The following is a 13,756-nucleotide window of genomic DNA, read 5'->3' as shown; positions in this document are numbered from 1 at the left end:
TTCCTTTATGTAAGGGAATGCTTACAGTATTCTTGTGGGGTCAGGAGTGGGAAATACTTAAGGCTGAATGATATATCTTCTCCCCTCAGTTTTTATTTTTCCTCACTGTAGGATAAGGAAGATCTAAATTAATTTATAGATTCTGGTTGAATTTATTTGGAATTCCACTGAAGCACATTCAGAAATAAAATTTAAAAATTCTGTAAATGAGTAACTGAATTCGTTCTTATTAAAAGAAGGGAAATTATTCAATTACTAGAGGCCTGGTGCATGACATTTGTGCACTCAGGGGAGGGGTGTCCCTCAGTCTGAACTGTGCCCTTTTTAGCAGTCCAGGAGCCCTCTGGGGATGTTTGACTAATGGCTTAGGCACACTCCCCTCCACCTTCACTCCTGTGGGAGAACACTGACCACCGGGGGGAGCTCCTGTGTTGAGTGTCTGCCCCCTGGTGGTCAGTGCGCGTCATAGAGACCAGCTGTTCCACCGTTTGGTCAATTTGCATATTACCTTTTATTATATAGGATATCTAAAATTTTCACAGCAGGCTCCAGTTTTCAGTGAGCCTGAATAATGAAATCAAGATTTGGTCAGATCTCTTAAGGAACTCTTTGAAGGGAATATAAATTCTTCATACTTACAAGTATATAATTCTCCCTTCTGAGTATCAAGCATGTTGGTTGCCCCAAAGGAAGTGGAGGTCCGAAGGAAAAGTTCCTCATGTCTAAAAGAATTAATGCTGATGGTGCAAAATGCTAACTGAGTAGAAATGTTGGCTTTTAACATGCTGGTAAAGATGAAATGAGAAAAAACGAGAGCTGAATCCCAGTGTCAACATAAGAAACACTCAAACCTGTGAAGAATTTTTTGTGAGTTTATTTGAGCCAAACTGCTGACAAATGTCGGGAAGCATAATCTGAAAGGAACGAGATAATGCTCTGAAGAATGGCAGCTTTGCACCGTTTTATACATTACAATCAAAAGAGGAGACACGAGTGGGTTACGTGAAATCTACTGCTGATTGACTAGGGAGGTGGGAGAAGACAGCAAAGCAGGAGAGCCTGTGGGATTGGGTACAAAGTAAAATAAAAGACACATGCTTCCTTCACTTAGGTGGGTGCAGGATAGTTAACAGTCAATAAGTAACTCAGTATCAGTAAGGAGATTTGTGGTCTCCACAGAGCGGTACCTGTGCTTTTAAGGGACTGTAAAAACAAAAAGTATTTTGACATTCCAATGGTATGTTATCATAGATGCACAAAGATAATAGACATGGTCAGTTAAGGTAAAGATCTAGCATTGTCAGGGAAGATACTGACCTAGGACATGACTACTCACCACAAACAGCTTTTAGTTAAAGTTTTAATTTCAGACCATCCTATGTGGTACCTTTAGGTCTCTGAACTTGCAAGGCCACCATGCAGGCCTTCCCTGAGCTTGTCAGGTTAGCATGTGGCCCCTTTTAGTCCATACCAGTAATGAAGGGGGGAAAAGTTAAAACACAAGTTTTCAAAATTTCCAACCAGTATTAGAATGTGGGGTCTTAGGTTGGGTTTTGCTGAAACAAGCCAAGCATTTACCAAAGGACCTGCAATAATTTTTGAGGATGTGGGCATATAGAGAATTAAGAATCAAGTATGGTAAGGAGTAAGGCAGGAAGGAAGGAAAAGTATCAAAAGTGAAGGAAAATAGAAGCAAGAGCATACAAATAGACCATTTGCCACATTTAAAAATCAAATTTATCATCAAAATTACAGGATTTGAGAATTGAGGCCGTTTGGGCTGCCTTAACGAGGTCCCGTAGACTTGGTGGCTGACACACATTTGTCACCTTTACTTTTCTCCTCTGGGCTGGAAGTCTGGGATTAGAATGGCAACAGAGTCAGGTTCCTGGTGAGAACCCTCTTTCTGGTTTGTAGATAACAAACTTCTCTCTGTGTCATCACACAGCAGAGAAAATGATCATCTCTCCGTGAACACTTTATTGTTTTATTGGAAGTAATTTAAAAATAGCCTTAGAAAGCCCTTATGTAAACTGAATGAAGTGCCTTACTAGAAAAGGTGGCACACAGGCACTCATGTTCTATCTTTACTCACACGGCTGATTGGTAGTTTTCTAGCATTAGTGTATGTGTGTGCATATGTACGTGTACACACTCATGTAGGTTGAGATAATGATTCATGTTAAGAATATATTTCTTACTTTATTGTTTCCTGACATTGACAAGTTCACAATCAGATAAGACTTACAGAATTTGCACTTCATATGTTTATAGATATATACACACATACAGATAACTTATCTTTATAAAAATTTAATTTCTGATTTTATTATCTTCATATGGAAGAGTTTTATGGTCTTAGAGTTTTAAAGTTACCTTAATGCCCGGCCAGTGTGGCTCAGTGTTGAGTGTCAACCTATGTGACAGGAGGTTACAATTCAATTCCCAGTCAGGGCACATGCCTGGGTTGCAGGCTCAATCCCCAGTAGGAGGGAGTGCAGGAGGCACCCAATCAATGATTCTCATCTTTGATGTTTCTATCTCTCTCTCCCTCTCCCTTCCTCTCAGATATCAATAAACATATATTTAAAAAATAAAATAAAGTTACTTTACGTCCTGAAATGTTCTCTGGCTTTTATTCCAGCTTATAGTAACAAATAATAGCTACATTTACACTTAAAATTATATAATCAAACTATTATGCTACAAATGGATTTTTCTGAGTAAAACAATATAAAATGCATGGTATCTAATTTTCATATGGGCTATTAGAACTATATACAGTTGTTAATATTAATAAATTGCCACTTCCTTTAAAGAATAAAACATGAGGGGGGAAAATCAAGACTTTTAATTACCTTTAATAGTATCGTAAAAGCATAAACTTTCTTTGAGCTGACATATCTACAAAAAGAGAAACACAACTTTTCCAAAAACCAAACCACTCTTATTTAAATGTATTAATTTAATTAATTTTGCCGGGCGGCTGGAGCTGGGGTCTCCCTTCTCTGTGTCCCACATGGAAAGGGAGATGTGAACCGGTTCATACAAGTTAGGAGGCACTTTTGGGATTAAAGAATAATGAAAGACAGACACAAAATAGATTAAAAGCTTGGGCTGGGTGTGGTGTCTGCCCTCTGACTCGAGGGACAGACAGAGAGAGCCTGCCCTCTGATGGAGGGACAGACACAGAGAGAGCACCAGCATCAGCACCAGCACCAGCACCAAAAGCTGTTTATTATATACTCGAATTACAGGAAGTTACATCACATATGGGTGGGCCTTGAGCTCGACATCATGGATATCATGAGATCCATCCCCTTAACACTGGGCAGGAGAGTCAGACTGAGTGGCATCCAACCTCTTGACTGGTTTCGCCTTCAGGGCGTGGCTTTGCCCTCGCTCTGAATCCCAGCTGACGTAATTAAGCCGAGTGTTTACTAACGGCCCTTAACAATTAATATTTTCTATTCTATAGGCATAAAATGATGATTTATTTCTTTAAGTAGTCCTGGAATTTAAAATTATTCTAGAAAATTTCAAAGCACAATGCAGTTTCATCAACGCAGTTTGGAATGATGGCTCCAAGTCAGTGATTTCAAACTTTTTCATCTCATGGCACATAAACTAATTACTAAAATTCTGCAGAACACCAAAAACATATATCTTTGCTGATCTGATAAAAAAACAAAAAGGTATAATTTTGATTCATTCACACCAGACAGCTACTGTTCTGTTGGCTGTTGTGATTTTTTCATTTGACAATCTAAGGCAAAAACGGTGAGTGCCCCTGGCTAAATAATCAGGTGTTGCATGTTTTAAAAATTCTTGTGGCACCAGTGGAAAATTGCTGCTCTAAGTTAATAAATTGCATTCATTTTACATTTATGTCTTCATGGCTTTTAAGAGACCGTAAGGACTCTTTTTTTTTTCTTGCTTGCTCTTTTCTTACAGAAAAGTTCAGCTATTTAATTTGTCATACTTTCATCAACCATGTACATAAAACTCTTACAAGTTGATAATAACTGTATATGCTTGAAGCAGTATTCTAATCTCAGTTGTCTGTGTCTGACTTCCCATAGGATTTTGGCTGAAACAAATACACAAACACACAATTGCATACACCCACATACACCTCAGAAACGCTTAGGTGCTTTATTTAATCAGGTGGTACCACCAATCTCTCAGTCTCTGCAGTGCCTCTTCAGGTCAATATGCATTATTTCCCATTTTCTTTGAAATGTGCTCTGAATGGTTCTAAGGACACTGTCCTTTTAGGAAATATAAAGCACATTCATGATAAGGTGGGGGGGGGGCAGGAAAACCTAGTGAAATGATGAAGGCTTTGAATTTGTTACAAAACTGTATCAACTCAAATTTTATCATTTTTGATGCCCTTTGTTGTCCTCAAATTCATTTAAAAACTATACTTTTATTTTGGTAAGGCCCTCCAGGCAGTTTTTAAAGAGGCCTTGGGGTAATCAGCAATAATGCAATAAAGAGAATTCTACTCTCAACCCATCATATGCTCTCTCATCCATTCCAAGTTTTTCAATTAGATGTCACCTTAGAAAATTCTGGAATTCAGATTAGCCTGGCTGAAGTTGCAGTTTTATTGGTTACAAATTGCCTTGAAACTCTAAGGAATAATACAATGTAAAGATTTCATGTATCAGTTTGCTGCCACAATTCTACATAGCGCGTTGGCTCCAGAAGATCTTTGACTTTGGTTTCTGTGATTGCCAACCTTAATCTCTGGTGTCATTGCTCTAGCTGTGTTTGGGTTGGTGTTATTCTGGCTTCAGAGGTACTGTTCAGTGGAAGTTAAACTATATTGCTTACATTTCTCAATTGTGATATTCCTCCCATATAATGATGTGAAAATTGTTACCAGTCCAAAGTTCACGTGCCTGATGTCTCAAAAGGTTGAAACTAAAAACATCAGAGTTTGAAATAAGGAAAGACTTATTGACAGAAAAGGAACCAATGGAGAAGATGGGAGCCCTAATTCTCAAATCCATCTTAACAAAGTATGGAGTTCAGGCTTCTTATATGTCAACTAGAGGCCCAATACACGAAATTCCTGCACATGTAGGGTCCTTAGGCTTGGCCAGCAACCAAGGCTGATCAGATTCCCCGCCTCCCCACCCCCTTCCCTCGCTCCCGCAGTGCCCCGCTCCGCTGGTTGCCTGTCATGTTCCACGCTGCCCCTTGGTGGTCATAGCCAGCAATTGAACTTCCGGTATCCTGGTCAAACTCCTGAGAAGACACTTAGTATACTAGCCTTTTATATATATACTAGGGGCCCGGTGCACGAAATTCGTGCACTGGGTGTGTGTGTGGGGGGGAGTGTCCCTCAGCCCAGCCTGCCCCCTCTCACATACTGGGAGCCCTCAGGCGTTGACCCCCATCACCCTCCAATCGCAGGATCGGCTCCTCTGACAGAGGTGTTAGGCCTGGGCAGGGGACCCTCATTTCCCCCCATCACTGGTTCTGCCCCCAGCCCAGGCCTGATGCCTCTGGCCCAGGCATCAGGCCTGGGCAGGGGACCCCCAGACCCCTCCTATTGCTGGCTCTGCCCCTTGCCCAGGCCTGATGCCTCAGCGAGAGGCGTAGACCCCCATCACCCTCCGATCGCCTGATCGGCCGCTTTCCCAGGCCTGACGCCTCTGCCAGAGGTGTCAGGCTTGGACAGGGGACCCCCATCTCCCCCTGATCACTGGCTCTGGCCCCCGCCCAGGCCTGAGGCCTCTGACCCAGGCTTCAGGCCTGGGCAAGGGGACCATCATATCCCCCCAATCCCCGGCTCCGCCCCCCACCCAGGCCTGATGCCTCGGCCAGAGGAGTTGACCCTCATCACCCTCCGATCACCAATCACCGGATCGGCCCCTTGACCAGGCCTGAGGCCTCTGGCTGAGGCGTCCGGCCCGGGCAGCGGGGACCCGCAGCTGCAGCGGCCCCACGATCGTGGGCTCCGCTTTAGGCCCAGGCAAGGGACCCCTAGCTCCTGGGACTGCCAGCTTCGACTGTGTCCAGCTCCCATCGCTGGCTCCACCCCTACTTCCTGCTATCACTGGCCAGGGCGGCAAAGGCGCCTGATTCTCTGATCATGGCTGGGGGGCAGGGCAAAGGCGGCCCCAGGGCCGCCTTTGCCCTGCCCCCCAGCTCTTAGCTCCCCCCTGGGTTTCTGATCACTGTCAGTGGCAGGGGGCTTCTTCCTGCTTTCCCTTTCGCCTCCCTGCATTGTGCCTACATATGCAAATTAACCGCCATCTTGTTGGCAGTTAACTGCCAATCTTAGTTGGCAATTAACTGCCAATCTTAGTTGGCAGTTAACTGCCAATCATAGTTGGCAGTTAATTTGCATATAGCCCTGATTAGCCAATGAAAAGGGTATCGTCGTAAGCCAATTACCATTTTTCTCTTTATTAGCTAGGACTAGAGGCCCGGTGCACAAAAATTAGTGCACTCGGGGGGGAGGGGGGGTCCCTCAGCCCGGCCTGTGCCCTCTCGCAGTCTGGGACACCTCAGGAGATAATGATCTGCTGGCTTAGGCCTGCTCCCGCGTGGCAGAGGGCAGGCCCAATCCTTAGGTGCAGCCCCTGGTCAGGCTCAGAGCAGGGCTGATTGGGGAGTTGGGGCACCGCCCCCATCATGCACAGAGCAGGGCTGATCGGGAGGTTGCGATGCCACCCTCAGTCACGCTCAGGGTAGGGCCAATTGGGGGGTTGGGGCACGGCCCCCTGTCACACTCAAGGCAGGGTCCATGGGGAGGTTGCGGCGCCACCCCCTGTCACGCACAAAGCAGGGCCAATCAGGGGGTTGGGGAGCTCCCCACTGTCACTCACAGAGCAGGGCCGATCAGGGGGTTGGGGCTCCGTACCCTGTCATGCACACAGCAGGGCTCATGAGGGGGTTGGGGAGCTCCCCCCTGTCACGCACAGAGCAGGGCCCATCAGGGGGGTTGGGGCTCTGTACCCTGTCATGCACACAGCAGGGCCCATGAGGGGGTTGGGGAGCTCCCCCCTGCCACGCACAGAGCAGGGCGGATCTGGGGGTTGGGGCGCCGCCCTCTATCACCCACAGAGCAGGGCCGATCAGGGGGTTGCGGCACCGCACCCTGCCACACACAGAGCGGCAGGGCTGATCAGGAGGTTGGGGCACCTTCCCCTGTCACGAACAGAGCAGGGCAGATAGGGAGGTTGTGGCCCCGCCCCCTGTCACACACAGAGCCGCAGGGCGATCAGGGGGTTTGGGCTCTGCCCCCTATCACACTGATCCCAGTGCTGGGAGGCCTCACAGCTCCGCTGATCCCGGTGCTGGGAGGCATATTACCCTTTTACTATATAGGATAAAAGCCTGGTGCACAGGTGGGGGCCGGCTGGTTTGCCCTGAATGGTGTCCTGGATCAGGGTGGGGGTCCCCACTGGGGTGCCTGGCCAGCCTGGGTGAGGGGATGATGGCTGTTTGCAGCTGGTCACACACCCTTCAGGGTGGGGGTCTCCCCTGGGGTGCCTGGCCAGTCTGGGTGAGGGGCTGAGGGCTGTTTTCAGGCTGGCGGGTGACTGAAGTTCCCAACTGCTCCTTTTTTTCTTTTTTTTTTTTTTTTATTCTGGGCCAGCTTTAGCTCTGGCTCCAGCTCTGAGGCCTCTGCTGCTGAAAGCAGGTATCTGGTTTGTTTGGGTTCTATAATCGAAACTCTGTATCAACTCCAGCTCTGAGATCCCGGCTCGCTGAAAGCAGGTTTCTGGGGTTTTGTTTAGCTTCTATATTTGTAACTATGTTTCAAACTGCAAGTTCAGAGGCCGGCAGCGGCAGGCGGGGAACGTTGGAGTCCTCTGTCACTGAAGCAAGCAAGCCTCATGTTATTTTCAAGCTGCCTGGCTGCCGGCGGCCATCTTGGCTGGCAGTTAATTTGCATATCGCCCTGATTAGCCAATGGGAAGGGTAGTGGTCGTACGCTAATTACCATGTTTCTCTTTTATTAGATAGGACTAGAGGCCTGTTGCACGAAAAGATTCTTGCACTACACCTTCTCTCCCCCTGGCTGCTGGCACCGGTTTTCCTCTGGCACCCGGGACCCAGGCCTTTGCTCCGGCTGGAGCCGCCTTCCAGCTTGCCAACCCCGGGTCCCCCACTGGAGGGCCAGTTGAGGGCTGGGCGGGTGGCAGGGATCGCCACGGTCCTGCCTGCCAGCCACAGGTCGGGTCTCACAGGGGATGCCCACCACCCGGGTCGCAGACAGCAGACTCGGATGGCGGCGGGACAGACAGGATGATGCTGTCCTGCTGTGCCTGCAGTATGCAAATTAGCTGCCATCTTTGTTGGCAGTTAATTTGTATTTTGTGCTGATTAGGCAATGGGAGGCGTAGCAAAGGTATAGTCAATTACCATGTTTGTCTATTATTAGATTATATATATATATATATATATATATATATATATATATATATATATATATATATATATGGTAGGCAGTTAGACAGACATGCACAAAGCAAGGGCAATGGGCCAGGTACAGAAGTCACCAGGGTGGAAAGCCCCAGGTGTCTAGCAAATGACAATTGTAGGGTGGGATCTGGTTCCCAGGGAGACCTTTCCTCCCCTCGCATATTGCTGGTTTAGACCCCAATCCCATGACCTCTCTTCCCAAGAGATAACATCTAGGTTTAAATTGTGTTTCAGCTCCACAGGCAGGATTTTAGGGGAAGTCTCAGTGGAGGGTCTCAATAGAATACTCACCAGCTTTCCTTATGTGATCATTTAGGCTCATGGACCCTAGGTCAGGGGATCTTTAGTCATTGCAGTGGGCATGACATCAGGAGATGTTAGCCATGGCATTGCTTTATTTGGTTTTGCTGCTTTTCTGGGCCTGGAGCTGGAACACAACTGAGGCTTAAAGGTTAGCTCTACTTTGACCAAAACTCTATAATTTTGATCAACTTTCCTAAGATTATTTGATGTGAATCAGAACTTTGTTGTCCTGAGGGCTTAATGCTTAAGGGAGTGGTTGTGCATGTGAAGGCTTATATGGGAATCATATGTGGCTGTTCTCTGGCCCCTTGTTCCTCCTCTAAGCAGGCACACCACATGACTAGCAACATGCCAGGGAGGAAAGGTCAGGGGAGGGTCTGAGCCACATGACCAGTGATAAGCCAGGGGAGGAAAAGTCACCCTGGGGGTGAGGTCCCACCTACAATGCTTTTTCCCCCACTACTAGGCACCCAGGGCTTTCTGCCCTGGTGAGCTTCCATACCTGGCCTATCCTCCCTACTCTGCTCATGTCTGTCAAACTGTTTACTCTAACAGAGGCAGTTCATCATCTTTACTTATTAGCTTCATTACTTTCAATTTCATCCCAGGATAGAAGAGTCAAATAGAGCTGTATTAGTTCAAGTCACTGAATTTAAATATTAATGAAGAATTGCTCTTTGAGTATTTTCAATTAAACAAAATAGGTTTGGGAGTGAAAGATCAGATTTTTGCTAATGGACAGGTAATTTAGGGTGCTTTATATTCAAATTGCATGCCCCTACAGTGTAGTTTAAATGTATATCTTCTGAAGTAGTATTTTACTTTTTAACTGCCTAGAGGAAGATTAAAAAATAAGAAATGAAAATGGTGACATATTGTTTTAAAAGACCCCATTTAAAGTAATATGCTTGTGTTTTTTTTTTCTTTCAGTTCAAATTTTAAATTCTGATACAGTATCTTAACGCCACCTAAGCTATATATCATAGCCCATGGCTCAAAGAAGACACACAGCAGCTCCAAAGCTCAGTAGGGCCATCTTCCTGGTCATAAACTAGACTGGTGGGGATTGTTTACATTATAAATCGCATACCACTTGAAATAAGTAGTCCACAAAATTGGTCAGTAGCTTTTCAAACATGCTGATGGAAAAGTAACCTTTTGAAACTTTGAAAACTTTTGCAACCCTCAGAACAAGTAAGTGCAGAGTGAATAGTAGCCTTAGAGGCTGCTACAGGATGAGATGGGGACTCCAGAAAAGGAAAACGAACTCTGTGTCCCTGTCTTCCCGCAGATCACACATCTTCCCTTACCTTGGCAAGAAAATCCGAGTGGTTCACCCAAAGTTCTCCGGTTTCTGGTGTCACACTTCATTATACCCTCGGAGTGGCTGACGTAGCCCCCTCTTGGTTTTCATTGCAGCATCCATTCCAGTGCTCATACTGGGGACTGTGGGTGGCTTGGACCCAGAGGTTCACTCTCTTTTACCATCACTCACAGGCTTGTTGTGTGGTCATCATTATTCGTCTCTGGTATCATTTCTCTTTCCTTGGCTGTTTCTGTTGTTGAATTTGGGCCTCCACCCCCAGAGCTATAAACTGTTTATTGAATTTCCCAATGTGGTAACCTACTCTGCTAGTTTTTAAATATATTGCTATAGTTTTTATTGTTTAACCACATCCTTAGGTATGACTTTTATTTATTTAACTCCGTGTCTTGATAAAAGCCAGGCCAGATCTTACAGTCAGGGTCATAGGACACTTGAGAGGCAGGGCCCAGCATGATCTCTCAGAGAACTTCCTCTCCGTGGGCAATAATGAGCCTGCAGCCTAGGACGGCTCAAATGTAACTTACTCTTTCCTCAGAATGAGTAACTTTCTTACTCCAGACTTTTAAAACTTTTACTCATGGGGTTCAATAATATTTCCCTATTCTCTTATTTCTCTAAAGAGCTTTGTTAGGCATTCTCTGACCAAAGAGCTCCAGCCAGTCTAATAGTTGCATTTATGAAACAGATAACTTTTTTAGAACTCTCATGGGCAGTCTAGTAGAATTGCTTCATTAATTGTTCTTTGGAAGGGACAGAACTTTCAGGTATGTGCAATTATAATGAACTTAAGGTGAATGTTTTTAAGAGATAAGAAAATTTCTTTTGTTAGAGATACTGTCTGTAATGAACTAAAAGTTAAACTTGGTTGCTTAGTTTTTCTTTTCTGACTTTAGGAAAATATGTAAATTTGTGTATCTCCATGCGTTTTCTTGCCTTTCACCCATCAATAGATTGGTAAGTATCATGCTGATAGTGAATATTCTGTTATTAGAAAAGGAATAAATTGGATATCAGAATAAAAATTACCTTGAATAATAAGGATTTTAAGAACATTACAAACCATTAAAATATGATAGAAATAAAAATAGAGCTTTGATACTAATGGGGTCAGTCTATTTAATCTCTAAATAACAAATAAAATCATTAATATGGATCATTAAGATTTGCAGCCATTTTAGAGGACAACTGCCCCACACAGTGTCTTGGTCTGGTCTCAATACAAATAATTGAAATGTACTATGCTCATGAACACTGAGCAAAAAAGAAGGCTGAATACATTCACATTTTTTTTTAGAGAGAGGAATGGTTGGGGGAAAGAAACATTGATTAGTGCTTCTTGTATGTGCCCCAATGTGCCCCAACTGGGGATTGAGGCCCAAACCTGGGTATGTGCCCTAACCTGGAATCAAACCCAACACCTTTCAGTGTACGGGATGATGTTCCAACTAACTGAGCCACACCAGTCAGAGCTGAATGTACTCACTTTTACGTTCGTGCCTTTTTCTCATTTTTCCTTTGGTCTGTTTGTCTTTTTCTTATTGCTTCATAAGTGTTCATATATTCTAGGTCTGTGCTATCCGCTTTAGCAATGTGACGATTGAGCATTTGAAATGTAGCTTGTGTGAACTGAGATGTTTTGTGTGACATAAAAACTGAGTTTTGAAGATAGTATGAAAAAATGTATACTATCCCATTACTAATTTTTATATTTATTACCCGTTTAAATGATAATATTTTGATATATTGTGGTAAATAAAATATATTAAATTATTTTATTTCTTTTTGATCTTTTTAAATGTGACTATTAGAAAATTTAAAATTACATATGTGGTTTGAATTATATTTCTCTTTGACATCACTATTCTAGCCTTGTACTGGTCTTTGATTGGTAGCAAATCTGTGTGTGTGTGTGTGTGTGTGTGTGTGTGTGTGTGTGTGTGTAGTTTGCCTTTCACTCTGTTTTAATGAGGAAAAGAGAGGGTTCTGGTTGCAGAGTACAGACTGTAGGGACCAAGGAGAGCAGTAGATGAGCCCCAGAAAATCTTTGGAAAAAATCTGACGGATAGGATGTGGTGAGCAATGGCATGGAACTGTCAAGGATGACTTCCTGGATTTCTAGCTGGATCATGGTGTCGTTTACTGTGATGGGGAGACTGAGGGCAAAATAGGTTTACAGGGAAAACAAAGTGTTTGAGTTTTGACCTGTGAAGTCTGATGCATCACAGTGGAGTTACAAATTGGTGAAATAAATCTGGAGTGCGCATATTGTAAATTCCCCATGAACAAGAGACTGAAGCTTCCCTCCTTCAGCTATCGAGGAGGTGTAAATAACAACCAGACAAGCCTCCGTGGCATGTCATCATTAGTATTTATTTCTCATGCATCTGTGGGATGTTTGCGGGGCAGCCGACTGGGCTGGGTGTGGCTTCTCAGTGCCGGCTGGGCTCTGGTCTGTTCTTTGTGTGCTTATTGCAGGGTTCAGGCTGAAAGTGAAGGAGCTACAGAGGAACCTCTTCATACGGCCGTCATAAATGCACACTCATGTCAAAACATGCATGGCCTCGTCAGCCTCATTTGGAATTGGCACACAGCTGCTTTTGCCCACATTCCATCATTCAAAGCGAGCCCATGGCCAGTGGGATGGGGCATGGAGCCCTGCCCACTTTAGTAATTGGCATTGAAGAGACAGATGGCAAAGGGTGTAGATGCATGAGGCATCAAGGAGAAGCAAATAAAGATTTGTAGACAATGTTTCTATTTACCACAAGGCTTATCGTTGTAAAATAAAAATAAGGGCTCTAAATGCTTTGTTTAAAAAAGATGTTCTAGAGCTGGTAAATCTTTCTAACACCTATTGTAGTCTGGCAGTATATTAGGGTAAAACTAGACGTGAAGAAGCCAAAGAATGATATTGACCGTATATCAAATATCATTCTTTGGCTGACGTGCTAACGTGCTAACAGAATAACGTGCTTCTAGGTCTGTCCTTTGCTTACCACTGTGTGATCAGCCCGACTGACCGGGCAAGCAGAACGAGTCTGTGGGAATCTACTTGACAGACTGGAAGAAACACAGTTTTATTATCAGGAGGACCTTGTTTTGCATTCCTATTGTATTACAGAAATTTTAAAAGTTCCTTAACTTTCCTGAGCCCTATATTTCTCATTTGTAGAGAGGAAATATATGATTTACAAGGCTGTTGTACTAAAATGAAATTAAATATTTGCTGATATTGCCTTTTGTTCCCCTCTCTGTGTCCTGTAGATACTGTTTTCCAACAACACTTCATTATATCTATTTGTTTACACCTTTCTCTTTGTTCCTCCCAAACTATGACCCCCCAAGAGGATAAAATGATCAGATTTATAATTGTAAAGTCTAGTATAATACTAGGCACATAGGAAACCTATAGTACAATTTTCTTTAACAAAGTGAATGAATTATTCACTTTTATGTTGTAGGAATTAGAGAATAAAGGAGGCCATGAAGATTGGCTGCCAATCTTCTCTTGAATGACTGTATTATGAATGATTTTACTATGTAGTAAAATGCCTTATAAAGTACCTGACACATATTATGAGCTGAGTGAATCTTAGCGTTCTTTCTTTTCAATCTGCAAATTTTTAGAAGGAACGGAATACAAGACAGGAGCCACTGAGCCATTGGACATCACAA

This window comes from Myotis daubentonii, chromosome 1 (assembly GCF_963259705.1).
Source record: "Myotis daubentonii chromosome 1, mMyoDau2.1, whole genome shotgun sequence".
Lineage (NCBI taxonomy): Eukaryota > Metazoa > Chordata > Mammalia > Chiroptera > Vespertilionidae > Myotis > Myotis daubentonii.
Note: the sequence above shows the minus strand (reverse complement) of the source record.